The sequence below is a fragment of the Chionomys nivalis genome, chromosome 7, assembly GCF_950005125.1.
Source record: "Chionomys nivalis chromosome 7, mChiNiv1.1, whole genome shotgun sequence".
NCBI classification, from domain to species: Eukaryota; Metazoa; Chordata; class Mammalia; order Rodentia; family Cricetidae; genus Chionomys; species Chionomys nivalis.
Genome location: NC_080092.1, coordinates 26,316,408 through 26,343,965, shown reverse-complemented (window position 1 = coordinate 26,343,965; position 27,558 = coordinate 26,316,408). Strand labels below are relative to the sequence as shown.

At 47.0% G+C, this 27,558-nt stretch overlaps 1 protein-coding gene and 1 pseudogene across 1 annotated transcript in view; both read left to right on the top strand.

The window, feature by feature from the left end:
• Nucleotides 1-27,558, top strand: part of Fabp6 (fatty acid binding protein 6) — a 70,329-nt gene that overhangs the window by 34,330 nt on the left and 8,441 nt on the right. The gene's annotated exons all lie outside the window — the stretch shown is intronic.
• LOC130878048 (40S ribosomal protein S6-like) lies at nt 15,877-17,456 on the top strand (annotated as a pseudogene).

Sequence of the window (27,558 nt, the reverse complement as noted above, 5' to 3'; positions counted from 1 at the left end):
GGTTGTGAGCCACCATGTGGTTGCTGGGAATTGAACTCGGGACTTTTGGAAGAACAGTCAATGCTCTTAACCTCTGAGCCATCTCTCCAGCCCCCAATCATTTATTTTATTATTACTATTTATCCTTTCTTTCTTTCTTTCTTTCTTTTTCTTTCTTTTTTTAGACAAGGTTTCACTGAGTAGCTCGGAAGGCCTGAAAGTCATTACGTATACCCAGCTTTTCTCCAGTATATGTCATAGAATGACTAAATATGGCTAACACATCTCTCTTCTCCCCTTCCTTCTTCAAATGCTTCCACCCCTTTTTCTTTGGCCTACAGCGCAGTGGCTCTCTGCGTCAGCTTCCCAGTTTCAAGGATGGCCTGAAGGTGAAGGAAATGTGGAGAGATAGGTCACACCGCCCATTTCCCATATGGAGCCTCAATAGAGATCCTGGCCTGATGATCCAGTATGATTGGAATTAGCCTCTGTCCAAGAGAAGTAAGTTAGCGTCAGACTGACTCAGCTTGAATCCTCTCTCTAAGTTTCAGGACCTCAGAAAGGTCACTTTATCTTCCCCAGCTTTTGTTTCCTTGTCTGCATTACCAAGACAATAAATAGCACAGCTCCCATCTCTCCAAGAGAAGTTTTAAGAATTAAATGAGGGAAACTCCTGGTAGTAAAATATAATATAAGCTTTTCACAATAGCTTGGACCATTTTGTGAGTTCAAGGGATCAAACTCAGGCTGTCAAACTTGACAGCAAGCATCTTGCTGACTCTGGAACAGTATTTGTTATGTATTCACTTAGTGTTAGAAAAAGATTCTTAGACGAGCAGCTCTGCTGGCACAAAGAAATTCCATTAGGTCAGATCAAACCAAATTAAAATGCCCATTATTTTATTAAATACAGCGCCCTCGGATGGTCGAACACATGGCAGGGAGACAGGAAAGTGGAGAGAACATACAAACCCAGAACCACACATTCCTCCTCTGGGAGCCCATTTAAGTACCCTGTGGAAGTGGTCCTGACCCTCAGAGGAGGAGGGGTCAGGACCTGGCATGCTGGGATTTGAAGTTCAGAGCAATGCAACTCCCAGGCCAGGGGGCTGGGATGGATGCCAGGGGCTGGGGTTACTTGGTATTTTGTTTGTTTATTTGTTCATTTGTTTGCTTGACGTCTTCCTTCCTTCCTTCTGTCCCTCCTTTCTTTCCTTCTTGGAAATAGGGTCTTTCCATGAAACCCAGGGTTAGCTGGAACTTGCTCCTCCCTCAGGCTGGCTATTACAGCCAAACAGCCATTCTACAGCACACAAACATTTTTTGCTGTTCGAACCTGTCTGATATCCGAATTCAGAGAGTGAGATCCAAGAGGCACCAGGTGATACAGAACTGGAACCCTTGGCTCTTAGGTTGCATTTCAGAGACCAAGTTACAAGAGGTAGAGAGCAAATCCAACGGAATCCATTGCTTGAGTGGACTGGGTTGTGATTGGATGGGATAGGATTTGAACAGCCAAAGTAGAGGGTAAGAATTGTGTGCTTTTATAATTCTCAGGTCTCTGTGCTATGGGTGTGTGTGCATTCTCTCTGGGAAGACATACAGAAATGGGTTGTATTTGCTGCTAGAGGATGTAATGAGGCCTCTGAGGGATGGGGTGGGAAGAAAACTTGATTTTTCAGTTTACGTTTGTTTGGAGTAATTTTATTTTATTTTATTTTATTTATTTATTTATTTTTGGTTTTTCGAGACAGGGTTTCTCTGTAGCTTTGGTGCCTGGAACTAGCTCTTGTAGACCAGGCTGGCCTCGAACTCCCAGAGATCCACCTACCTCTGCCTCCCATGTGCTGGGATTAAAGGTGTGCGCCACCACCGCCCAGCTTGTTTGGAGTAATTTTAAAACCGGCTGCCAAGATTCAAGAGGGGTGAGTGTGTGTGTGTGTGTATACCTGTGTGTGTGTGTGTGCCTGTGTGTGTGTCTGCGAGGTGGCTCAGCGGGTAAAGGTGTTTGTCAACAAGCCTGAAAGCCTCAGTTCCATTGCTAGGCGCCACATGGTAGAAGGAGAGACTGACTCCTCTAAGTTGACCTCTAACCTCCATAGTGCAACTTAGAGATAGCAGGAACCCCCACCCCCAATGCACAATAAATAGATAGACCGATAAACAAACAAACAAACAAATAAATTAGGTTTTTTGGAAAAAAATTCATAAGCAAGAGTTGACGTCCCTGTTGGATCTGAGCAGCTCATCAGTCCGTTAAATCAATGAATGATAGTAGAAATAACATCGTGTGGGTTTTAAGGCCATGTCACAGCAAAACAATCAGCTATTTGGTGTTTGGTTTTTTGTTTGTTGTTTTGTTTTGTTTCTCGAGGCAGGGTTTCTTTGTGTAGCTAGACTGTCCAGGGACTCATTGTGTAGAACAGTCTGGCCTGTAACTCACAGAGATCTTTCTGCCTCTGCCTCTGCCTCTGCCTCCTGAGTGCTGCGATTAGAGGGATACACCTCCGTCAGCAGTTGGGTGCTCGATTTTGTTGGCATACTGTCTCTCAGACATCAGGCAATAAGGAGTGGCTCTTGGAGGCCAATAGCATAGGCTAGCCGAATGAGCGTGCTAAATTAGAACTCCAGTCCCGTGAAACGGTCCAAGGACTGCACTACCAGCTGCCTGAGAGCAACGACTCGGGGTCCAGATAAGAAGCAAATATCTGTGGGAGTTTTATGTTTTATGAGACAGGGTTTCACACACAGCAGTTCTCCTGCCTCAGCCTCCCATGTGCTGGGATTACAGGCATGAACCATAGAGTGCTGAGGCTACAGACATGAACCATCGAGTGCTGAGGCTACAGGCAAAGTATTGTTATTGCTGTGTTGAGTTTGCTTGTGTGTTTTACTACAGGGACTTACACCAGCTCTCAGGATGACCTGGTACTCTGTAGCCCAGGCTGGCTTGAACTTTACAGAAGTCCTCCTGCTTCAGTCTCCTGGAGGATTATGTGTGAACCACCGTACTCAGCTCCACAGTGGTATTTTAAGTCACTGCATTTTGGGTGTATTTGAATATTTATTAGAACATTTATGTTTATATGTTTCTTTTTCAAAATTAAGAGTTTTTGTTTACTTTTTCCTTTTTGTTTTTTTAAAAAAGATTTATTTATTTATTATGTATACAGTGTTCTGCCTGCATGCATACCTGCAACCCAGAAGAAGACACCAGATCTCATTTTAGATGGTTGTGAGCCACCATGTGGTTGCTGGGAATTGAACTGGGGTCCTCTGGAAGAGCAATCATTTCTCTTGGCTCCTGAGGCATCTCTCCAGCCCAGAAAAATATTTTTTGTTTTGTTTTGTTTTTTGTTTTTGTTTTGTTTTTCAAGACTGGGTTTTTCTCTGTAGCTTTGGAGCCTGTCATGGAACCAGGCTGGCCTTAAACTCACAGAGCAGAAAACCAATTTTTAAGGACAATCTAGTCCAGTTTAAATGTTGGGAATTACTTTTAATTGTTCAGATAGAAAGCAAAACAAAAAACAAAAGCCGAGAGCTGGGCTAGAAAATCTCGGGGCGGGGGGTGGGGGGGGTGGGGTGGGGGGGGTGGCTGACTCAGACATCTTGACTTTCAGCAGTGCGTTTCACAGGGAGACAAAGCCTCACCCTAGAGGATGGGATGGGAAGAAAACCAGGCAAGTGGGAGCTAGGCTCTCCCCGAGGATCCCTACCCGGAAGTGCTAGGGGCAGCGGAGGTTGCGTGCACGGAGCCAGGCCACCAAGTCTGGTGTTTGCGGAGGCAGAGCCTACAATAAATCACCTCCACAACCTGCCTGCTTTCCTGGGCTGTCAGCGTGCTCGCGGCAAGGGGCGGGGTGGGAGGGTGCTGCAGCTGGCAGGGCACCAGAGGGATTTCAATTGCAATAGGAAACCAACAACCTCCACCTCTACTCCTACCTCCTAGCCCTTTTCCTTTCTCTCCTCCCTTCCTGCACTGGCCTCCTCCCCTAGTGGGCTTTCCTCAGCGGTGAGGGATCCATTGAGACTTCCGGCCTGCAGTACTTCTGGTCCTCCCCTGCCTCTCTCCTAGTGGGTTCGATTCCCTCCAGAGCTCCGGGCCATTCTATCTTCCGCACACATGGCTTATTCGGAGATCCAGGCTGGCTGAGTGCAGCCGGATGATTGATGAGACAAGACACTAAGGCTGCCAGGCAAATGGCAGCTAGCCAGAGAGAGATAGGACTCTCACAAGATAGCAGAGCCACCCTGGAGAGAACCGCTACCAGGATATGATGTTCCCTGGGTGGCTGCCGCCTGCCCTGAATGTGTGCTCTCCACCCCCACCCTCCACCCCCCACCCTCAAGCCTGGGCAGCTGTTGGTGCTGGCAATATTGAGCAGAGCTGAAAACCACAAGGCCTCTAAGTCCAGTACTTAATGCACACTTCTTTAGTGGATTTCCCTCCTTTCTGAAGACCCCAGAAGATGCCACGGAGTGGCTTAGGGTGGGAAAGGTTGCTCACAGCAGCATGCTATGTAGTGCAGGTATTTAGAATCTGCCCACTCATGCATGCATGCATGCATGCATGCAGTGTTAGAATTTGCCATAGAGCTCAGCTGGCAGCTGTACTGCTCATGCGGTCTTAGAGGGGCAGGTTGGTTTGAATACAGGCTCCAGCCCTTCCTAGCTGTGTGACCTTGGCCAGGTCACTACGTTTGCAGAAACAGCAGTCACCTGCAAAGGATTCTGTCAGGTGATGCAGGGCTTGCTTGGAAAAGCCTAGCTTGTGGCGAAAGATCTAGGCATTCTTTCATTCCCCAACAGCCCATAAGTTGGGGGCTGTAACGTGCCAGGCTCAGGGGCCACAGCCACGAGTAAATCAGAGGACGGTTCTTGGTGGCAGGAAGTTTATCTTTGAGAGGGAGAAGACTGGAGGAACAGGGAGACTCAGGTAGAGGGAGGAGCCTGGGAACTGGAAGGTGGTGAACAAGAACCAGGAGACACAGACCACCACCGCGTGACCTGAGTCACAGGAAGTGAAGGGATGGAGTTTCTGAGATAGACTAGAACCCAGATAAGCCAGAGCAGGGCTGCCTGAAGGCCAGGATGAAGATGTTATTTTAAGCTCAGTAGGAAATGACTATACTATAGTTTTTGTTTGCTTTTTAGCCTGCACAGGTGGAAGAAAAAAAAAAAAGAAGAGGGAGAAGGAATGAGTTGCCAATGTTTTAAGCAGGGGAGGGCAAGGAGGGGGAAGTTAGAAGCTAGCATCTGAACAGCTACTGTGGTGGGCAGGCGAGCAGAAAATGACTTCCCTTCCCCTTCCCTGCTTAGTTACCTTGCCTGAGCTGATCATTAAGCTGACACGAGGCAGAGGAGCTGGGGAAATCCTACATCTAATTACACACTCGGGGAACTGACGGCATCTGCAACCACAGAAAGGATCAGGCGCTTCCAGCCTCTGGGTGAGAGGTGGTGAGAAGGCGAGGAGATGCACGAGGAATAAAGGCTGTATTGTCTGTCAGGCAGACAAGTCTTCCCTGGAATGACTCTTGGAGTGGCCCTGAGATGAGCAGGGGCTAGGCTGTCTGGGCATGGTGGTAACCTCCTCCTCCTCCCATGGCTGATAAAATTCCTGGAGCCAGGGATGGTGGAATGTGTCTGTCATCCCAGAACTTGGAAGGTAGGAGGTAGGGGCTGTTGAGATGGAGGCCAGTGGCAAAGATCGTTGTCTAACACAGGGCTGATCCAGATCGGCAGATCCTGAATGCTGAATTCCGAGTTCTGAGTTCGCCCATGTTTAGTTTCCCATACACTTTTATTCCCTAGTACAAAAGGGTGGGGGAGAAAGCAAAAGCCTGCTTTAACATGATTCAAAGGACAACCAGAACAGTTACTTGCTTCAATACTTTGAGACATCAAGCCATTATTTCTTTTTTTTTTCTTTTTTTTTGGTTTTTCGAGACAGGGTTTCTCTGTGGTTTTGGAGCCTGTCCTGGAACTAGCTCTTGTAGACCAGGCTGGTCTCGAACTCACAGAGATCTGCCTGCCTCTGCCTCCCGAATGCTGGGATTAAAGGTGTGCGCCACCACCGCCCGGAAAGCCATTATTTCTTGAGAAGAACGTTCTGTTGTTTAGGCAGTAAACTCATCCTGGACCAGGTATTCCAAAGGCAGCCACTCCCTAGGTCAAACCTCTTATTTCAAAAGAGGGAGCAGAAGTAGGCTTGAATTCACTGACCTTTGGTCAGGATAGAGTGGATCTACCTCCATGGGCCATCTTAATGTCCAAAACACCAAGTAACCACACTTGAGGTCAGGGTGTATAGCCATGATTGTTGTTAACAACTTTGAGCAAGCTGAAACTCTCTGACCTTCAGACAAGGTAGAAATAGGCTCACATTTTTAGGCCTCCACAAATATCTATATCTACATATACGCAAATATATATTTGAGATAGGTCTCATGTAGCCCAGGCTGTCCTGAAACTCAATACGTAACCAAGGATAACCTTGACGTTTGACCCTCCTACCTTCACTCTGCAATACTGGAGTTACTGGTATGAGCTGTAGTATCGGGGGTTCATACATTGCTGGGATTCAAACCCAGGGATTCATGAACGCTAGGCAAGAACTCTGCCCATTGAGACACCTCTCCAGCTGTAATCCTGATTGGTGAATTGCTGACTTCTTGCTGAGAGAGGAGATGCTTCTCCTCCCATCTTGAGATTGAAAGGTCAAAGGTTACCTAAGGTTCTCCAAGCTTGCCTTTCCTGGAGGGCCTACATAGTTGTCTGGGGTGGTTGTGACTAGTGCCTTCTGGAGGAGGGGGGCTTCGTTTGCAGTGATTACTGGATCTAGAGGGTGCTCAGAGCAATTGAAAAGTGACCAAAACATTCAACTGCCAGTCCAGCCTCCTGCCATCAAAAGGCTTCTTGGCTAACAGTTGCCTACTCTAAGCTTAGTTAGGGTTTCTACTTTTTCCCCCCAAGACAGATTTCTCTGTAGCTTTGGATCCTGTCCAGAAACTTGCTTTGTTTAGATTAGGCTGGCCTCAGACTCACAGAGATCTGCCTGTCTCTGCCTCCTGAGTGCTGGGATTAAAGGTGAGCTCCCAAGGATACCCTACAAGGATGGTTTGTGAGGGTGGAGCCAGGATAAAGATCTATCTGGGGGTGTTGAGTAATGTGAGAACTTTGTGGGGACCAGTTCCCAGCCACTCCCTTAAAAACAATTCTGGTTTTGTTCTGTTTTATTCTGGAACAATGTCCTACTGGATAACCAGGAATTCAGTATGTAGACCAGGCCAATTTTGCTTGTCGTATCTCTGACTCCTTGAGTGTTGGGATTAAAAACAAGAGAGCCAGGATTTGGGCTTTTCCGATTATTTCCATCATCTCCCCAGGCTCCAGAATTCCTCCAGGGTAGCACTCCATTCATCCCACCAGGAAACTGTCTGGATTCTGCTGGATCCCAGCAGGTGGAAGGTCAGAAAGGAGGCGAGGAAAGCAGCCACAGACTGTTCTGGGCTGCCCTACCGCTGTTTCTTGGGTTTTCTTTATCTTCCCAAAGCAGATAAATGTTGCCTCAGAGTCCTGAGAAGCAGAGTGTGTCTTTTGCGTTTTTGAAGGAATGGAGCAGGGGAAGGGGGGGAGTCTTTGCAAATCTCTGAGCCTAGGTAACGAGCTGACAGCAGAAGCCAACGACTTAGCTCCAGAGTCACAGTGGGTGCTGTGCCAAGAGCTAAGATGAAAGGCAGGGAAGCAGCTTTTGCAGGCACCTCCCCTTTCTCGTGGAGAAATCACAACTGAACAAAAGAGGCTGCTGGGGTGTGAGGCTTAGCAGACTGCACATTATGACTCCCAGGTTAGGTCTCCCAGTTTCTGTCTCCCCAGCTAGAGGGAAGACAGCATCTAGAGCCTGCTGTTCTCCACCTTCTGTGTGGCCCCTGGCATGCTGCAGCCTTAGCTATTCTTATTTAATGGGAGGGGGTTGAACCGCACTTGATTTTCTGAAGGTCCGTCCTACTTGAACCAATCCCATGGTGTCTTTCCTGGTCTGCCTTAGCGAGTTCTCTCCTCCAGAGTCTCTGCTGGACACTGGGTCATCTCAGACAACATCCTTGTTAGGTTTCAAACTCAGGACAAATGGCTAACTGAAGTGCCCATTAGCATATCAAAGTAGACCTTGCTGACAGGTTATCCCAACATCCTTCAGTCCCTACCTGTTAGAGGGTATGGCTGGCATACCCTGTCCCCTACCCCAAACTTCTCCAGCCAAAGAACTGCAGCAGCCCTTCCCTATATAACCCAGCCATTTTTGTTATTTGGCCTTTTCGTTCCCTGTCCTGGCCTCTTAGTTTGGTTCTCCCCCTCCCCTCTCTCCCCAACAAGATCCATCTCAGTCTGGCTTACTCTGGACTCTGCCAGCTGTCCCTGCCTCTGGCTATGCTCCCTCTTCTATCTACAATAAACTTTCTCCTCCACCATACCTAGGAGCAGTCACGTTGTTGTCTTTTATTTTTCTTTTTCATTCAGTCCTCACTCATTCTTTCGCTTTCAGGAGCTGGAGAAGAAATGTTTTGAGCTTTACTTGTTGTTCACGGTCTCTTCGTGCTGACTCGGCTCTGCCTTGACAAAGGTGGCTGGGTAAAGTATAAATGAGTTAGTGTGACTGTATTCCCACAATACTTTGTCTATGGAAGCTGAATCTAAATATTTTTAGTTCTGACTTAAAATTGCTTCTTAGATTTATTTATGTGTGAGTGTTTTGTCTGTCTGTCTGTCTGTCTGTCTGTCTGTATGTATGTATGTATGTATACCACATGAGTGCCTAGTGCCCATACAGGTCAGCAGAGGGTATCAAATCATCTGGAACTGGAGATTCAGATGGTTGTGAGCCACCATGTGGGTTCTCTGCAAGAACAATTGCTTTTAACTGCTGGGCCACCTCTCTAGCACCTTAATTAAAAAAAAATCATTTTATCTATGTGGGTGTTTTGCCTGCATGTATATCCATATATCATACACATGCAGTGCCCACAGAGGCCAGAAGAGGGTGTAGAATCCCTTGGAACTGGAGTTACAGACAGTTGTAAGCAGCCATATGGGTCTTGGAAATTGAACCAGTGTCCTCTGGAAGAATAAACAGTGCTGTTAACCACTGAGCCTTCTTCTCCAGCCCCCAACACCCAGCCCTTTTAATTTAGACTTTTTGAGGCAGGTCCCATATAGCCAAGGCTGACCTTTAACTCCTAATCCTGCCACCACTTAGTCTTCTTTTTCCTTCAGTTTTTCAAAAGAAGGTTCCTCTGGGTAACAACCCTAGCTGTTCTGGAACTTGCTTTGTAGACCAGACTGGTGTTGAATTCACAGAGATCTGCCTGCCTCTCCTGCCCAGTGCTGGGATTACAGGCATAGGCCACCATGCTTGGCTCTGCCTCCACTTCTTAAATGCTGGGATTACAGTGAGCTCCACCACACCTGGCAATGCCATCTGATTTCTAAAATGCCCAAGGGTCAAGAAATTTACATTTTAAAAAAAGGACGAGAAATTTTACTTTTTTATTTTCCCATCCATCTAAAACCTTAAAAACCACTCCTAGCTACCAGGTGGTATTAAAACAGGAACCTGACTTTGTGCTGTGGATTGCAGGACCTGTCTCTTAGCCTTCCTGGATCTGGTTATCTACAAGTTGCTAATAACTAGCTGGCTGACAACAAGGTGATGATGGCACCTGCCTGTAACGCCAGCACCAAGGGATGAAGGAAGATCAGGAGTTCAAAGTCATCTGCTACTTAGGGAATTTAAGGCCAGCCTGGGTGTGTGAGACTCTCTCATATAAACAAGCAAAGAAACAAAAATAAGTAAATAAACAGAAAGTAAAAACACCTTCCAAAGAGGCTGCTGCTATCCCACAGGTATAAGGGGATGGAGGAAGTCAACAACAGGTGGGTTGGATACACAATACTGTTTTGTTGCTGCTTGTTGCTGTGCATTGTATATATACAATATTATTTTGTTGCTATGTACATACATTGCTATTTTGTTGCTGGTGTATATACAATATTATTTTGTTGCTAGGTACATACATTGTTATTTTGTTGCTGGTGTATAATAATGCTATTTTGTTGCTATGTACAGACATTGCTATTTTGTTGCTGGTGTATATACAATGCTGTTTTGTTACTGATTGTTGCTGTGTACATACAATGCTATTTTGTTGCTGGTGTATATACAATGCTATTTTGTTGTTATGTACATACATTGCTATTTTGTTGCTGGTTGTTGCTGTGTCTATCCTGAGCAGAACCTGGAAACTTGGGGGATAACATGGTGACCTAGGCCCCACCTTTATCCCTTTTTTTTTTTTTTTGCTTTTTTTCTGTTTTGGTTTTTCAAGATAGAATCTTGCTATGCAGTTCTAGGCTGGCCTTGATCTGATGGCAGTCCATCTGCTTCTGCTTTCTGAGTGCTGGGATTACAGACAGGCACTACCACACCAGACTTGCCCCATTTCTTAAGCACTTACGATGAGACAGCTACTTGTGTTAGTTCCTATTATGCACTACCTCAGTCATCTTGAGTAAATTAGATTAAAAATGATGTAGTCCCAGCCGGGTGGTTGTGGCGCACACCTTTAATCCGAGCACTTGAGAGACAGAGGCAGGTAGATCTCTTTGAGTCTGAGGCCAGCCTGATCTACAAAGCGAGTCTCAGGACAGTTAGAACTGTTATATAGAGAAACCCTGTCTTGGATAACCGAAGGGGAGAAAATGATGTAACCCCATTTTATAGGGAAGAAACTGAGATCAGAACAAAGGGTTTTTAATTTGTTGGTATTTTCTCTTTTTAGATTTTTGTTTGTTTGTTTTTTGTTTTTCGAGACAGGGTTTCTCTGTGGATTTGGAGTCTGTTCTGGAACTAGCTCTTGTAGACCAGGCTGGTCTCGAACTCACAGAGATCCGCCTGCCTCTGCCTCCCAAGTGCTGGGATTAAAGGCGTGCGCCACCACCGCCCAGCTCTTTTTAGATTTTTAAAATAGTCATTGAACCACCTCTCCAGCACCCCTCCCCTCCCCTGTACCACCTTTTGCAGAGCTGGGGATGGAGCCCAAGACCTCATACATTTTAAGCAAGTTCTCTGACAAGCAGTTTGGTATTTTATCCCCAGGTATTCTGTTTTTTTTCTTTCTTACTTCCTTTCTTTTTAATGTTTTTTTGTTGTGTGTTTTGTTTTTTCACTTTTTTTTAGACAAGTTTTCTTTATGTTAACCCTGGCTGTTCTGGAACGTACTCTGTAGACCAGGCTGACCACAAACTCACAGAGATTAACCTGCCTCTGCCTCCCAAATGCTGGGATTAAAGGCCTGTGCCATCACCACCTAGCTTTATTTTGATATTCTAAATCAGAATATCCTAAATCAGGGGCAGAGGTGTAGTTTGTTGGTAATGTGTGCTCAATATGCCTGAGAATTCCATTTCTTGTATCAAATTGTAAAGAAGCTGGACCACTGCACACCACTGCCTCAAATCATGCAGGTTTTCCTAGGCTTAAAAATACATACTTTTTTTAAAAAATTATTTTTAGCTGAGTGTGGTGGCACATGCCTTTAATGCTAGCATTCTGGAGGTAGAGGCAAGTACAGTTCTGAGTTTAAGGCTAGCCTGATCTACATAGCAAGTTCCAGGACAACTAGAGCTGAAATAGCAAGACCCTGTCTCAGAAACAACATAAAATTGGTATTTATATGTATGTGTGTGTACCTGCATGTGTTTATGCGCACTACATTTGCTTAGGAGCCCATGGAAGCCAGGAAAGTGTGGGGGTCCTTTGGAAGGAGAGTTATTCTGGTGATTACCAGTTGCCCAATGTGAGTACTGAGACCTTAACTCAGATCCCCTGGAAAAACAGCAAGCATTTTCATCCACTGAGCCATCTTTCCAGCCCTCCCAGCCCTGGTTTGTTTTTTTGCTTTGTTTTGAGATAGGGTCTTAGCATTTAGTGTTGACTCTGAACTCGCTGTGTAGCCCAACCTCCTGGTGAATGTTTCATCATCTTGACGCAAAGCTGGAGTCACCCAAGAAGAAGAGACCTCAACTGAGAAAACACCCTCCATCAGATTAGCTCCAGTCAAGTCTGTAGGGGCCTTTTCTTGATTAATGTTTGATGTGGAAGCCCAAAGCACTGTGGGTGGCGTGGCCTGTGGCCAGGTGGTACTAGATTGCGAAAAAAAAAAAAAAAACTAGACAGTAAGCAAGGTTCCTTTGTGGTTGTGCTTCCGTTCCTTCCTCTGGGCTCTTCTCTCAAGTCCCTACTCTGACTTCCCTTCAAGACAGACTGCAAGCTGTGAGATGAAATAAGCCCTTCTCCCCCAAGTTGGTCAGTGTTTTTTCACAATAACAGAAAGCAAGCTAGGGCACCCAAGATGGCCTCAGCCTCCCAAGAACTGAGGTTACAGACATAACACCACTGAGTCCAGTTCTTCCTAACTGATTTGAAATCAAACCCAAAAATATACCTTGGGACATTGCGCCACCTACACCTGGCCTGTCTCTTGCCCTATCCCCCTACTCTTATTTCTTTTGCTCAGCCTCAGTGGTGTCCTTTCTGTCTCTCTAACTCCCCAGGGAGCCAGATTCCCTCTCCTCACTTTTGACCCCTTGTATTTTTTGCAGGCCTCCATATGGGTAATAGCTCCAGATACCTTCCCGGCCAGATTTTCCTGGTCACCCCTACCTGCCCTCCTAGGCCACTTCCCATTTTGCCATGTTCCCAGTACTCATCCCATCCCTAGAACTATCCAGTACCCACTATTTCTCTTCCCTCCCCCAGCAGTTCTCCAGGGATAGCCCACATCTGGCACACTTCTGTATGTAACTGTCATTGTGCTTAACACATATCTGATGTCCCCTGCCTCTGTTCTCTCCCTGGCAGATCAAACCTTGGCACAGAGTCATCCAACAGGCATTTTGCCTTATAATGTGCCTTCAGCTGAGATGGCAGGGCACCTATGGGGATGGAGAATCAGTCCTGGGCTGAAACTCGGGTGACAATCACAAATAATAAGGCCAGACATGGCTTATGGGCTCCAATTCTGCTGAAAATCTGTTTGTTTGTTTGTTTGTTTGGTTGGTTGGTTGGTTGGTTGGTTGGTTGGTTGGTTTTCTTGAAACAGGGTTTATCTGTGTAAGAGCCCTAGCTTTCCTAGAAATAGCTCTGTAGACCAGGGTGGCCTTGAACTCACTGAGATCCGTCTCTCTCTGCCTCCCAAGTGCTGGGGTTAAAGGTGAGCCCCACCACTGCCTGTCTGAAAGACAGTCTGAGTGCAGAGGGTGGCTATGGCATCACCAACAAGGCTTCTGAGTCCCATCAAAAATCCCCATGTGCTGGGCGGTAGTGGCGCACGCCTTTAATCCCAGCACTCGGGAGGCAGAGGCAGGAGGATCTCTGTGAGTTTGAGGCCAGCCTGGTCTACAGAGCTAGTTCCAGGACAGGAACCAAAAAGCTACAGAGAAACCCTGTCTAGAAAATTAAAAAAAAAAAAATCCCCATGCTTTCTTGGTGCCCCAGCTGGGCCTCTTTCTCACCTAGGATGCTACTGGCTGGGACACCAGCAGGGTGCCCTTCAGGCCCAGTGCAATTAGGCATATAGTAGGCTTGAGTATGTGTGGACAGAATGAACAAATACACAGAATTCTGAAGTCCAGACAAAGACATGAGAGACAGAGCGCCTCCCCCTGGTCCCAGGCCTGGCTCAGTGTGTTTGCTAGCCTGGCTACCTCTCCATCTAAAAGTTCATGTACCAAGCCCCATAGCGATCGTTTCTCTTGTTACTTTTAATTCTTTTTTTAGTTAGGCTGTCGATGATACACATTTCAAGAGGCTCAAATGGGGTGTTTCTTCTCCTCATCTTCCTCTTTTTCCTTCTCCTTAGAACAGAACAGCTATGAAGAAGTCCCCTGGGCTGGCCTCCTGCTTGTGGTATTGATTAATGATAGATGTGTTATGACTTGGGCCACTGAGGACAGTGCCACCCCTAGGCAGGAGGACCAGGCTGTGTGAGCCATGAAGAACAAGCCAGGAAGCAGCAGCACTCTATCATGGTCTCTGCTTCGGTTCCTGCCTCAGCTTCTCTTGAGCTATACCCTGGAAGCATCCTCTCCAGAGATGCTTTCGGTCAGTGTCTTTATTCCAGCAAACAGAAAGCAAACCGAGACTTGTGTTAAGCAATATGTGTCCACTCCCAAGACAAAACCTGATGCTTCCCCCATCCTAATCCTTAACTAGCCCCATAAGGTAGCCTGTAGGAGTGGCATCCCCTAGCCCTGTGCTGTGTTCCATTATGCAGCCCAGTGGAGTGGCCCTGCCAGAGTACATGGATGATCTCAGAGGTCTGTCCACACCGCCTCAGCCCAGGCAGTTCTTATCTTCTATGCACACTGCACTCGCCAGGAAGACACACATAGCTTAACACAGCATGTCCCTTCACTAAGAGCAGTGACACAAGCCACAAAAGCCGTTTCACTAAGAGAGGCCAGCTAAAGCATGGACTTTACAAACCCAGGCTCCAACCCTCTCCCTTTCTGGGGGGACCTTCGGGAGACTACTTCTGCCTACTTCACACGGAAAGACAGCATGGATGCACAGCTCCCATTGAGAAATGGCTACATGCTGGCAGAAGAACCTCTGGGAACACAGCCTCTGCCAGCTGTGACAGCAGAGCCCGGCTCTGGGTCTCAGCCTCAGAGAATTGTTGACATTCTGTATCCTGAGGGCCCGCCCAGTGCAGGCTTGATGCCTACAGCCCCATTTCGTGCCAGACTGATTGCTTCTCAATATGACAACTACGAATGTTTCCAGAAATTGCCAGAGGTCCCAGGGAGACAAATTGGCCTCCCATTGTGAACCGTGGGTTTGGGGAGGAGCTCTACAGTAAGCAGGGACGAATGTGGAAGGCAGGGAGCTTCTGACACGACACAGAAACAGCAGTTCCTCCATCTGCCTTCCTCCTGATAAGGCCCCCAGAGCGTGTGTGTGTGTGTGTGTGTGTGTGTATGTGTATACGTGTGTGTGTGTATGTGTATACGTGTGTGTGTGTGTGTGTGTGTGTGAGGAGCTGCAGAGGGAAGGGAGGAAGAGGAGAGAAGGTTGGGTGTGGGGAGCACGGTAGCAGACAAATGGAGAGTTGTATGAGGGTCCCTGGGTCTGCACATCCTGAATATTCACAAGTCCTACCCTTGTGGGTTTCCATTCCCTCCTGCCAGAACCTTGGACACTTCTTCCTCCTCTTAGTGACCTGGGAGATGCTGAGTGGTCGCCCCCACCCAGCTGAGAGTAGGAATGGAAATCACCTAGTCTGTTCCATGCTCCTCTACATTCAAACACTCCCCCTGCAGGTCCTGTTTTTTTTTTGTGTGTGTGTGTGTTTTGTTTTTTATTTTGAGACAAGGCTTCCCCGTGAAACAGCCCTGGCTGTCTTAGAACTTACTTTGTAGACCAGGCTAGCCTTGAACTCACAGAGATCTGCCTGCCTCTGCCTCTCAAGGGCTGGGATTAAAGGCCACCTTGCCCAGCCCCCACCTTGCTTCTTAAATTCACTAGGGAGCATCAGCATTCACCTCTCTTTAGACACAATGTAGCTAGTTGTCTCCACCTCAAACTCTTGCTGTCACACTTTCCCCAGCACCACAGACTGTGTCTACTCCAACAGGGAGCCAAAGTAACTCTTTCCTTTAAAAACAAAACAAAAAAAATCTTTAAGATTTGACTCCTGATCACAGAGCCTCATTGGTTTTCCTGTTCTCCCCATCACTTGTTATAGCCTTTATTCTTCACAAAGCAGATGGAAGAACCTGGTAAAAATGGGAATCAGCTCTTTTCATGGCACCTCCTAGGTGATGAGCCCCGTTAAGATGCAGCTGTGCATCTCCTTTCCAGCTGCCAGCTGCCAGGAACTCATTGAAGTGGATGATGACTGTAAGCTCTGTACTAAACACATGGCTACAGAAGTAGCTGCTGATGCTCTGGGTGAAGAGTGGAAGGGTCACGTGGTCCGCATGGGCGGTGGGAACAACACATAAGGTTTCCTCATGAACTAAGGTGTCTTGACCCACATAGAGTGTGCCTGCTGTTGAGTCAGGTGCATCTTTGTTATAGACGGAGAGAATTGGAGAGAGGAAGTGTAAGTCTGTAATACTATAAATGCCAATCTGAGTGTTCTCAACTTGATTATTGTAAAAAAAAAAAAGGGGGGGGGAGTGTAATGGTCTGTTCTGTCCCTTTAAGAGACAAGCTCTGGCCGGGCGGTGGTGGTGCACGCCTTTAATCCCAGCACTCGGGAGGCAGATGCAGGCAGATTTCTGTGAGTTTAACGCCAGCCTGGTCTAGAAGAGCTAGTTCCAGGACAGGAACCAAAAGCTACGTAGAAACCCTGTCTCCAAAAAAAAAAAAAAAAGAGAGAGAGAGAGAAAGAGAGACAAGCTCTGCCCACTCCCTCCCCTCAAAAGGGTCGTATCTTCCTTCTGTTTTGAGCCTGAGTTCTCTCTTTTCCAAGTCGAAGAGGTAGTTTCTCCTCTCCTCTCACCCCCTTCCCCTTTCTCCCTGTTTCTCTCTCTCTTTCTCTCTCTCTGCCTCTCTCTGCTCTTCCCCCTTCTTCCCTTTACCTCTTTCCCCTCCATAACCCACTAAATAAATAAATTCCCACTCACTCTGCACTGTGTGCCTATCCATCTCTGTCTCTCACCCACCGTAGCTCCTTGTGGGAGCCACCTGCCACCTCCCACCTGCCTGGCACCTACAGAGGCCTCAGGTGGTGGGACTGGCTGCCCCTCTGGTCCGCTGTGGTCTCCTACCTGCAGTGGCCTGCTACTGCCCCTTGGGGAAACTGCACCAATTTGCCATTACAGGGAGAGAAGGATTTTTCCTTAACTGACATATGCTACTATGCCTCAGAGGTTGGGGACCAAAAGAGCTAGCAAAATCCAAAAGCTTTTCAACCTCTCTAAAGAAGGTGAAACCCACCGGGCGGTGGTGGCGCACGCCTTTAATCCCAGCATGCGGGAGGCAGAGGCAGGTGGATCTCTGTGAGTCCGAGGCCAGCCTGGTCTCCAAGAGCTAGTTCCAGGACAGGAACCAAAAGAGCTACGGAGAAACCCTGTCTCGAAAAATCCAAAAAAAAAAAGAAGGTGAAACCCATCAAAATGATAGTCAGAAAGCCCTTATACCAAGAAGGGAAGAAGCGCAGGCCCAAACCACCCAAGACTCAGTGTCTTGTTACTCCATGTGTCCTGCAACACAGACACTGGCCTATTGCTCTGAAGAATCAATGCACCAAGAAAAATAAGCAGGAGGCTGCAGAATATGCTAAACTTTCGGCCAAGAGAATGAAGGAAGCCAAAGAAAACCTCCAGGAACAGATTGCCAAGAGATTTATGTAGTATGTCCTCACTGAGCAAATTCTTCTACTTCTAAGTTTGAGTCCAGCCAAAAATAAATAACAAATCTTTAAATGTAATAAGTAAATGATCAGACTTTAGGGGCGAAAACCATCATAAAGCACTTGCAAGGTAGTTGCAAGAGAATTACGAATTCAAGGTCATCCTTGGCTACATCGAACACGCCCAGCTTGAGCTATAGAAGAGTTTCTCTAAAAAGAAACGAAACAAACAAGTATGCACAAAACTTGACCCTTGGGAAGCAGAGGCAGGAAGGCCCCAAAGTTCAAGGTCAACTTGAATTCCAGGCTGACCACACCTATTCAGGAATCGGTCAACTAATCAGACAGTAAATCTGCACAGGACATATCTACCCCCAAAGCTGTAGGATGGCTGACTTGGTCCTCAGCAGCAAATCCAGAGCCCTGCTGTGCACAGTCCATAGTCCTCCCTGTAGCTGATCTCAGTTTTCTTTTGCTATCAAGCTCCAACCACACTGTCCTTCCATCCATGCACTCACCATGCTACGCTCCCACTGCCCCAGCTTCTGTACAAGTTGAGCCTTTGCCTGAACCCCCCTACTTGTCCCCTTTCTGCATCCTCCCCACATGGTGTCCATACAAACTTTCCTTGTTAGACCACGTCCTTCCCCTCCCTCCCAATCCAAAAATGACCTTTTCAAGTATTTGTGCACCAACCATTGTACTCCTGCTTACTGGGAACCCAGGCTAGGCCCTGAGCACTGGGCAAATAATCTACCATTGAGAGCCATCCCTAGTCTCTTTCTTTCTTTCTTTCTTTCTTTCTTTCTTTCTTTCTTTCTTTCTTTCTTTCTTTCTTTCTTCCTTCCTTCCTTCCTTCCTTCCTTCCTTCCTTTTAAATTCCATTATATTTTATTTATTAGTTTTTATGGGGTATGTTGCATGTGTCCCTCTGCTCCATGTGGAGGTCAGAGGACAAATTTCAGGGGTCAGTTCTCTTTGTCCCATGTGGATCATGAGGGTCAAACTCAGGTTGTCAAGCTTGGTGACTTCTGTCCTTATCCCATAGTCATCTTGCCAGCCCAAGTGAATACGTGGTACATGTGTGACCTTTGTTGCTCGGCATTTGTCATGGAAACCTGAAGCACCCTCCCCAGTTCCGGAGCTCTGACTTTTATCCTGGTTCAGGCTTCTCAGGCATCCCCAGTGGTAGTTTCAGATGTCCAGTCCATTATCGTAAAGGGGAGCATGGCAGCATGCAGACAGACAGTGGTGCTACATCTTGACTCAGAGGCAACAGGAAGTTGACCCCTAGTCTTTTTATTTCATGATCAGGCTCTTGCTATATGGCCCAATTTAGCCTTGAATGATTTAATTAGTCTTCCTGCTTCTACTTCATAAATGCTGGGGTACAGGTATACATCACCACTACTCTTTTGAAACAAAGTCTTGTTTTGCCAAGTCTGACCTTGAACTACTGATCCTCCCGCTCCCACTCCTGAGTTCTGGGATTACTGACCTGTACCAACACATCTGGTTCCCCACTACCCCTCTTTTTGTTTTGGACAGGGTCTCACAGGGAGTCGCTGCATAGCCTAGGCTGGCCCCACCCTGCCTTCACAACCTAGCTCTTGCCTGTCTTCGCTGTGCCCTCAGGGCCTGCAGTTTGACACACACAGTGGACATTCAGCGTGTATTTATTGAGTAGACAAACGAACAAGCACCTTGATGGTCTCCAGAGATCTTTGGTGTTTTGGCTCTGTATGCCACTGACATAGGGTACATATTGTCACATCTTGCTTTGCGGAGTAACACAGTGATATGGGTGTGAAGGAGGGGAGAAGTCATTCCAAGTAAATGAGAAGACGTCCCAGGTCAAGGAAGCTTGGGGACTCTTTACACCTTTCCGGGTGACACTGAGAAGAGCACCTTCCTCCTGCCGGCTGTCTATGTGGCTCATTTGTGGGGATTTGGTTATTGCTATTACCAGCTGGCTTCCCTGGGGTAGTGTATGATCCTCTTACCCTTAGCAGGTAGGTCCCTGTCCACCAGGCTTGCACCTTCCCCAGCCAGGCTGTACAAAGGTGACCACTAGAGGGGGATCCAACTCACAGCATCTGTCTGCAGGGCCGTCAGCTGCCTGGGAAGTTTGCTAGTTTTGCTTCTGAGGCCTTTCCTTCCTCTCTCCTCTTTCTTCCTTGCTATCTCCAGTCTTTCTCTCTGCTCTCTCCAGGGTTTTCCTCTTCTACTTGACTCCCAGCCCTTCTCCTCAATCTCTGTTGCCCAGATAGGTTGGCCCTACCCTGTGATTAGCCCTAGGGTCAAACATAGCTGGGACAGAGATACACCACAGTGGGACCTCTCTGCTCACCAGGGAGTTCACAGTTTAATCTGAATCTCCCCAAGCCAGAAAGCCATGATGCTTCCTGGGAAGCCTGCCTAGGAGGAAGCGAAGGTAGAACTGCTCTTCTTACCCAGGGGCTCTACATTCCACTGAGTGGCCACCCCCGAGAAAAAATGGGGACAGATTTGCCTCATTGAGGGATAAACTGAGGCTCCAGCCCAAAGTGAAATACAGTGTAAAACAGGTTCAAATCCTCATTCTACTGTTTAATAAGCTTGGGCAGGTTGCTTAACCTCTGGGCTCAGTGTGTTAGGGCTGTGAGGGACATGTGTGAATGCTTAGAGCTGAGCTTGGAGTTAGTCTCTAGGCCAAGGCCACCTGCCCAGCTGAGGTGTCAGACCTGCGATGGATCCCCATCTTTGAACTCTTTGGCTGAATGTCTTCCTTGTGGGTGGAGGCCACAGGAAACAGAATGCCCCCTCTGGGCTCTTCTTTTGGGGAGATATCTTGGTACTAGCCAAAGCACAGGAATGCCTGTCCTCAGGCACATTGTATCTTTTTGTCCCATGGATTCCTCTGGGGAGGGGGCTAGCCTTCATTCTGACCAGGCCATACCTGAGAGGCCCTCAAACCCAGTTCAGGTGGAAAGGAGGAAGAGGTCAGGGGAGGGCGAGAGGACTAACGGAACCCTCACAGAGGAAGCTCTGCCAGCCATCTTTGACCTAGCTGTGCCACTTGCCTGGTTGACCCTACAGACAGACTCACAGATGGAAGTAAAATGATGCATGGTGTTCCCAGCTACCATGTTTCTTGCTGTTACAGAATAGGCAAAGTGAGACATGGTGGTGCACACCTATAATTCTAGTACTAAGAAGAAGGGACAAGGCCAGCCTCAGCTACATAGGAAATTTGAGGCCAGCCTGGGCTACATGAGATCATGTCTCAGAAATGAAAATAAATCCCCCCTCTTTCCCACAAGGATCAAGTCTCTACTTCGCTGCTCCCAATTGCCATTGTATCTCTCCTTTCCTCTTTTTATCTAGTTTTTTTTTTTTTTTTTAAATACAAGGACCCATTATGTAGCCCAGGATGGCCTTGAACTTAGGGTGATCCTCCTGCCGTAGCCTCTCAAGTGCTGTAATTACTGGAGTTATAGATTGGTTGGGAACCACCATGTGGGTTCTGGGAATCAAACCTGAGACCTCAGAAAGAACAAGTGCTCTTCAATGCTGAACTCTTCTTCCTCCTATTTTTTTTTTTTTTAATAAAAAGAATCGATGTGTGCCATCTGTTCTCTCCTTCCATGTGGGGCCTGAGGATTGAACTCAGGTCACCAGGGTTGGTGGTGAGTGCTTTTATCTGCTGAAGCATTGTCTTTTTGCCTCTCCTTCCCAAATTTAGCCAGGGTCTCATTCTGTAGACCAAGCTGGCTTGTCTACGGGATCAAACCTATGATCCTGAGTACTTGGATTGCAGGCCTGCAGGACCACACCCAGCACCCTTGTATTTCCTTATTCCCAAAACACAAGTGGTGAATGAAGAAGCCTTCCCCAGGCAGGAGGCCTCACCCTGCAAGCAGCCTTGAGCTCTGGCTTCCTGCTCTTCCAGAAGACTAGCACCATGGGTGGGGCAGGAAGGGGGTCACAGTGGCAAAGCTTTTCCACTGGCTGTTCGGCCTGGAAGTTTCTCTGGGAATGAAAGAGATGTGGACATCTCCGTTTTTACTGCTGGTGTGGTGGTTTTGATGGGTGGTGACAAGGGCAGGGTCTTCCACTTGGCTGGGGACCCAAGGCCTCCTAGGGAAGGACAAGATCCAGTAATGATTAGTTTGCTGATTAGTTTGTTTCATTATCTACAATTAGCTCTCAGGGATCCCAGCCAAGAAGTGCTACTAATGAGGGTCAACCCTGTGAACTTCCCCTACTAAGCTTGCACACATTTCCTTTCTCCTCACGATACAGCCCCTAGCTCAGGACAAGAGAGAGACCTGTGCGTGCCCATCTCTCCTTATGTGTCTAGGCCGACACAGTCTTCACTCATGCACACACAGGCCTGCCTGTTAGGCCAACAGGTGCATACACACATGCAAATATGCACGTATACATGCTCCCATTCGATGCATGCTTTCAGACACACAGTGCGCTCAGACAGCTACCCCGATGTCCAGTACAAATTCTCACAGTGGTAGTTTCCAAAGGTGGCTGCCAGCGAGTCTTGTATCTCTCCCACCATCTGTCAAGAAGAAAATCTTCTATCCTCCTCTTGTACGTTTGTGGTGGAAGCAATGCTCTGACATTTCTGAGCCCATGCTTGAAGAAGCCTAGGAAGGAGCCATCTATGAATGAGTCCAGCCATTTCGAGGCTGCCACGTTGGAAGGAAGCCCAAGCGAGTCACACGAGTCCCAAGTGCTGGGACTAAAGGTGTCTGTTTATATTTTTGAGATAGATATTGTTATGTAGTTCAGAGTGGCCTGAAACTATTGGCAATTCTCCTGTCTTAGCCTTCCAAGTGCTGGATTACAGACATGTATCACTGTGCCTACATCTAGATTAACCTCATACCATGTGAGCTTTCTCTTACAGAAGTTACTCCATAACGTGATACAGTCAGGAAGCCCTCGTAAGACTTCATTTGCCATTTAAGCTTCGATCATCCAAAATTATGAGCAAAGTAGTCTTCCCCTCTTTTTAGGTTACCCAGCCTCTGTTATTTCATTACAGCAAAAGAAAAGTAGAATAATGTTCAATGTAAGAAAAACACATGGATAAACTATCAGAAAGGGCTCCAACCTTTAACGTTAGCTCTAGGTAGAATGATGAGTCTGTATACATGAAAATCATAGTTAGCAAGAAATGAGAGGCGAACAGGAAAGAGAATCGATGTGGCCACCAGTGGGTATGAGTTCTGGAACTCAGTCACCTCACCTCTGTGAACCTCAACCTTCTTATCTATCAAAAAGGTTTAATGACGGCAAATGGTACACTCTGATGATCAGATGAGATATACTATCTCTGACTGCCCTGTGGACTCTGGTATCAGCCTTGGAATAGCACTTCAAATGCAAAAGCATCCTTCCTTACGTTAGAGATTCAGGACTAAGCAGAAGACAGGGTCGGGGGTGTGTGTATGGTGTTTCAGGAGACACGGTCCTTTGAATGTCCCTCAAACATTTTGACCTTCAGGTACTCCAAAGAAAGAGGAAAAATAGGAATGGTCAAACCTCTTCTTGGCATTCTCCAGATGTTCGATCCTTTCCATAATTTTGCTGCCTGCATTACATAATTACTTGTCTTTGCTTCTGAGCTTGGAGCCATAGTAGTTCCCAATAACTAGAGGCTTAATAAGGCTAAGTCGTAATGAGTGTCCTGCAGAATTACACACCGCATTAACACCAAATGAGTTCATTAGAAATTCATTAGGTATGATTCCTGTGGCTGCCACAGGAATTAATCACGGTTAGCCAGCAGCAGGAAAGTGGGTGATGGATAATTGCAGGCAGGGTGGGAAGATCTTCTGGCATCTGACTTTGGCCCCAAGCAGTTTTTTTTTGTGAGAGTTCTGGATTGTTTTCGGTGTGAATTTGGAGGTGAGGTTACTTGGATGTCCTTAGACCTCCTTCACTCTTCCTCCTCCTCCCTCCTGAATGTAGCCACACTTGGAGTGGGATCTGCAGACATGGAGTTAGGCCACCTTCTCTTTCAATCCTGATTGTAACAGGCCAACCACAATTGACTCCAAGATGGAAGTACCATGCAGGCCATAAAACCCAGGAGGTAGAGAGTACCACCTGCCAAAATAAAAACAAAGACCTAACCTATCAACATCTGAGAAATTCTCTAAATGTACTAACCTTGCCTTTTGACTTCTGTAGTTCAGCTTCTGGCTAACTGTTCTTGTTAACCGAAGTATGTCAACCCAAGATGTGGGATTTTTGTTGTTGTTGTTCTTAAAAGCTCACCCAGAGAAACATTCAAGGTTACACTGGAATTTTGGTTATCCAGTGTAGTGGCCCTCCAGCTAATATTGAGTTTCTATTGGTTTCAACCTGACCTGTGTCCAAGCAGTCTTTTCTGGTGGGGAGTCCACAACACTGATGAGCTGGGAAGTCTTACTAATCTGACCTGCACAGTATCAACCTGTTCTCTTCCACATAATCCTACCATGTTCCTCAAAGAGCTGGCCTTTGAAGCTCCTGCAGCCTGTGAATCTCTATGGAACTATCCATCAAGGCTCTCCCCAACCCCAACCCACATGTCTCTCACTCTCACTAGGTCAATAGTACTTTCTCTCTTGTTTTTTTTTTTTTTTTCAAGGTAGCCTAGATTGACCTCTAGTTTGTTATGTAGTCAAAGATGAACTTGAGCTTGCGATCTTCTTGCCTCTACCTCCAGACTGCTGGGACTATAGCTGATGTTATCACATCTAGTTAACGTGGTGCTAGGGGTTAAATCCAAGACTCTGTGCATGCCAGGCAAGTAGTCTGCCCACTGAGCTGCCTCCCCAAACCCTCTCTCACATCTCCTTTCTTCTTCTTTTAATTTTTTAAGGCAGGCTCTTACTATGTAGCCCTGGTGGTCCTGTAACTCAATACGGTACACCAGGTTGAGCTTGATTTCTCAGATCTGCCTGCCTCTGCCTCTTGAGTGCTGGGATTACAGGCGTGTGCCACCACTCTCAGCCCATATTTTCTTATTAGTTAGTAAGATTCATTAAGTTAGGCCGTCACCGGATTACGACAGCTTAATTTACAACTTTTGACTTTGGTGCAGATGTGATGTGAGTTTAGTAGACACCATGCCTTTTTGGGGTACAGTGCTAGGAATTCAGACACAGCTGCAGCCATGCCAAACATCCCTAGACTCTTCCCCTGTATGATGCACATCTAGCCTCATGCTTTGAAGTTTGACCTTTTTCGGGTCTTAGTGACCTCCATTAGCTAATGACCTGAACATCCAGTAGAAGTTCAGCCACACACACCCAATACCTCAAATAATACTACCCGTGCCGGTGCCTGGTCCTCAGTACCGCTTATATTGTTCTTACCATGCATGCACTTTTCTTAACCCAATTGTCCAGCACTAAGACTCTGGTTGAGCCGGGCGGTGGTGGCGCACGCCTTTAATCCCAGCACTCGGGAGGCAGAGGCAGGCGGATCTCTGTGAGTTCGAGACCAGCCTGGTCTACAAGAGCTAGTTCCAGGACAGGCTCCAAAACCACAGAGAAACCCTGTCTCGAAACCCCCCCCCCCAAAAAAAAGACTCTGGTTGAATAAATTGTAATGTATTGTTGGGGAACATCAAATCATACAGTGAACCCCGACTTTGCGTTTTTGTTAATTAAATAAAGTTAACCTTGGGTCAGGAGGCTGAGTGAGCACTAGTTGACAGAAAGTAATCTCGCATCCAGGAGTTAGACACCCAGGAAGAGGCTGGGACGGATCTGGAGTGGCCTAGTGTTTTATGCTGTGGCAGAGCTCAGGGCTGCTCTCTTGGGGAGACGCCAGTAATGACAGAGGGTTAGCTAGCTGCTACTCTGCCTGAGCTTGCAGGTTTTCACCCTAGCCTTTGAATTTCAAGTCTTATTTATAAATAGAGCAATGGAGATTCAGCTAAAGCTACCTTCGTGGCAGCGACGGGGCCAGTGCCTATGGGAACAGATTTCGCCAGGCTGCAGCCTCAGTCAGTAAAAATAACTTTGGAGTTGAGATTGCTGGCTGAAATAGTAATAGATTAAGGCGCAATAATGTGTCTTCACAGCGAATGGCAATGTGGCTATTGAAAACAGTGTCTTGGCCAGGCAGTGGTGGCATGCACCCTTAATCCCAGTTGCTAGGGAGGCTGAGGCTGGTGGATCTCTGAGTTTGAGGGCAGGCTGGTCTACACATTGAGTTCCAGGACTACAGAGAGACACCCTGTCTCAAAAAACTAAAAGCCCAACAAACAAACAAACAAACAACAACAACAACAAAAAAACCCCACTGTCTTAGTGAGTGGTGCACTCTTGTAATCTCAGTACCCAGGATGCTGAGGCACCAAGAGGGTTTTGAGTTCAAAGCCAGCCTGGACTAAATAGTGAGATCCTATCTCAAAATAAAACACAATAACAGCAAATACCAGGCATGGTGGCACATGCCTGTAATCCCAGCACGGGGAAGAATGAGGCAGGAGGATCGTGAGTTTGAATCCAGCCTCGGTATATTAGTTATTTTTCTGATCAGTGTCACAAAGTACATGAGAGAAATCAATAACTTAGAATACAGTTATTCTGTCGCATGGTTTCAGAGGCCTCAGTCCATCCTAGGAGAAAGAACATGAAGACGGGAGTGGTTTATTCTGCTGTGACAGGAGTTTGTGACCACAGCTGCTCACAGGGAGCAAACCAGCACATAGAGAAAGCCGGCCAAAAGCAGTAGTGAACAGAACCTTCAAAGGCCTCTCCTCAGCAGCCTTCTTTTTCCATCCTGATTCCACGCACTTAAGATTCCAAAGCCTACAAGCTGGGGTCCGGGTATTTCAAATGCGAGCCTGTGTGGGATCCATGCGGGAGAGCCAGAGGTGGTAGAACTATATTTGCCAGGCACAACATGCTGGTGCACATATGAGCTCACAGAGACTGTGACAGCATGCCCAAGCCCTGTGTAAGATCAAGCCACATGCGGGTGGTGGTGGCGCATGCCTTTAATCCTAGGCAGGTGAGTTCAAGGCCAGCCTGGTCTACAAGAGCTAGTTCCAGGACAGCTAGGACTGTTACACAGGGAAACCCTGTCTCAAAAAACCAAAAACCAAACCAAAACAAAACAAAACAACAACAACAACAACAAAAAAAACCCATACAAAATTTAAGCACAGAGGTCAGGAAGTGGGGCCCTTAACCAAGAAGCTGTTTCTAATTGGTAGCTTCTGGGAGAGAGAAAATCTGTTCTCGGTGGAGTAAAACTGAGGTATCAACTTCACCCCAGGGCAGTCCCTGTACCCAGGAACAGTTAGTAACACAAACTGGACTTCATGATTTTGTTGTTTTTGGTGTGCATTTGTTTTGTTTTAAGAGAAAGAAAGGACATGAGTTTGGGTGAGCAGGGAAGTAAGGGGGAACCTGGGAGTATTTGGGAGAGGGAAGAAATACAATTAAAATATATTGTATGAAATTCTTAAAGAATAAATAAAATCATTATAAAAAGGGAGTGTGTTGGGGACATTCTAGACTGAAACCATACTACTGGGCTACGTAGTCAGCTCCAGGCCATCCTGGGCTCAGTCTAAGTCTCTCCATAGTTGATCAGGGTGGCCCCAGCTGGGGGAATGTAGTTGGAAGGTCACTAGGAAGAGGAGGTTTGCTCCACATCAGTTGTTATGAGCAAGGAGAGCAGGGTCAGCTCTGCTAAAAGGAATGACAGCTGAGCTATGCAGAGCCCTCCTGAGCTTCTTGAGCTGGGGAAGTAGCTCAACTGGTAGAGTGCGTGTTGCCTAGGGTGCATGAAGCCATGAGTTCAATCCCAGCACCAGTCTGAGTGTTATGGCTCCTGCTTGTAACCCCAGCGCTGGGGAGGTGGAGACAGAGGAAGTTCAAGGTCATCTTCACCTAGGAGACTGAGGCTAGCTAGACTTCTTGAGATCTCTTCCCCACAATCCCCCTTCCCAAAAGAGAAAAAGGAGAAATCTTGAAAAGGAAAATGGTTTGTTCAAGGGCCTGACAGGGAAGTAAGTTAAAGGTTAGGGCTAAAGGGGGTGGGGGTGGGGAAGAGGGATAAACTGCTAGACCCTGTCTCTGTTTCACTATTCCCTCAAACAGAACCCAGGGCTCAGGAAACTGAGTGACTTTATTGGTAAATAGTTTAC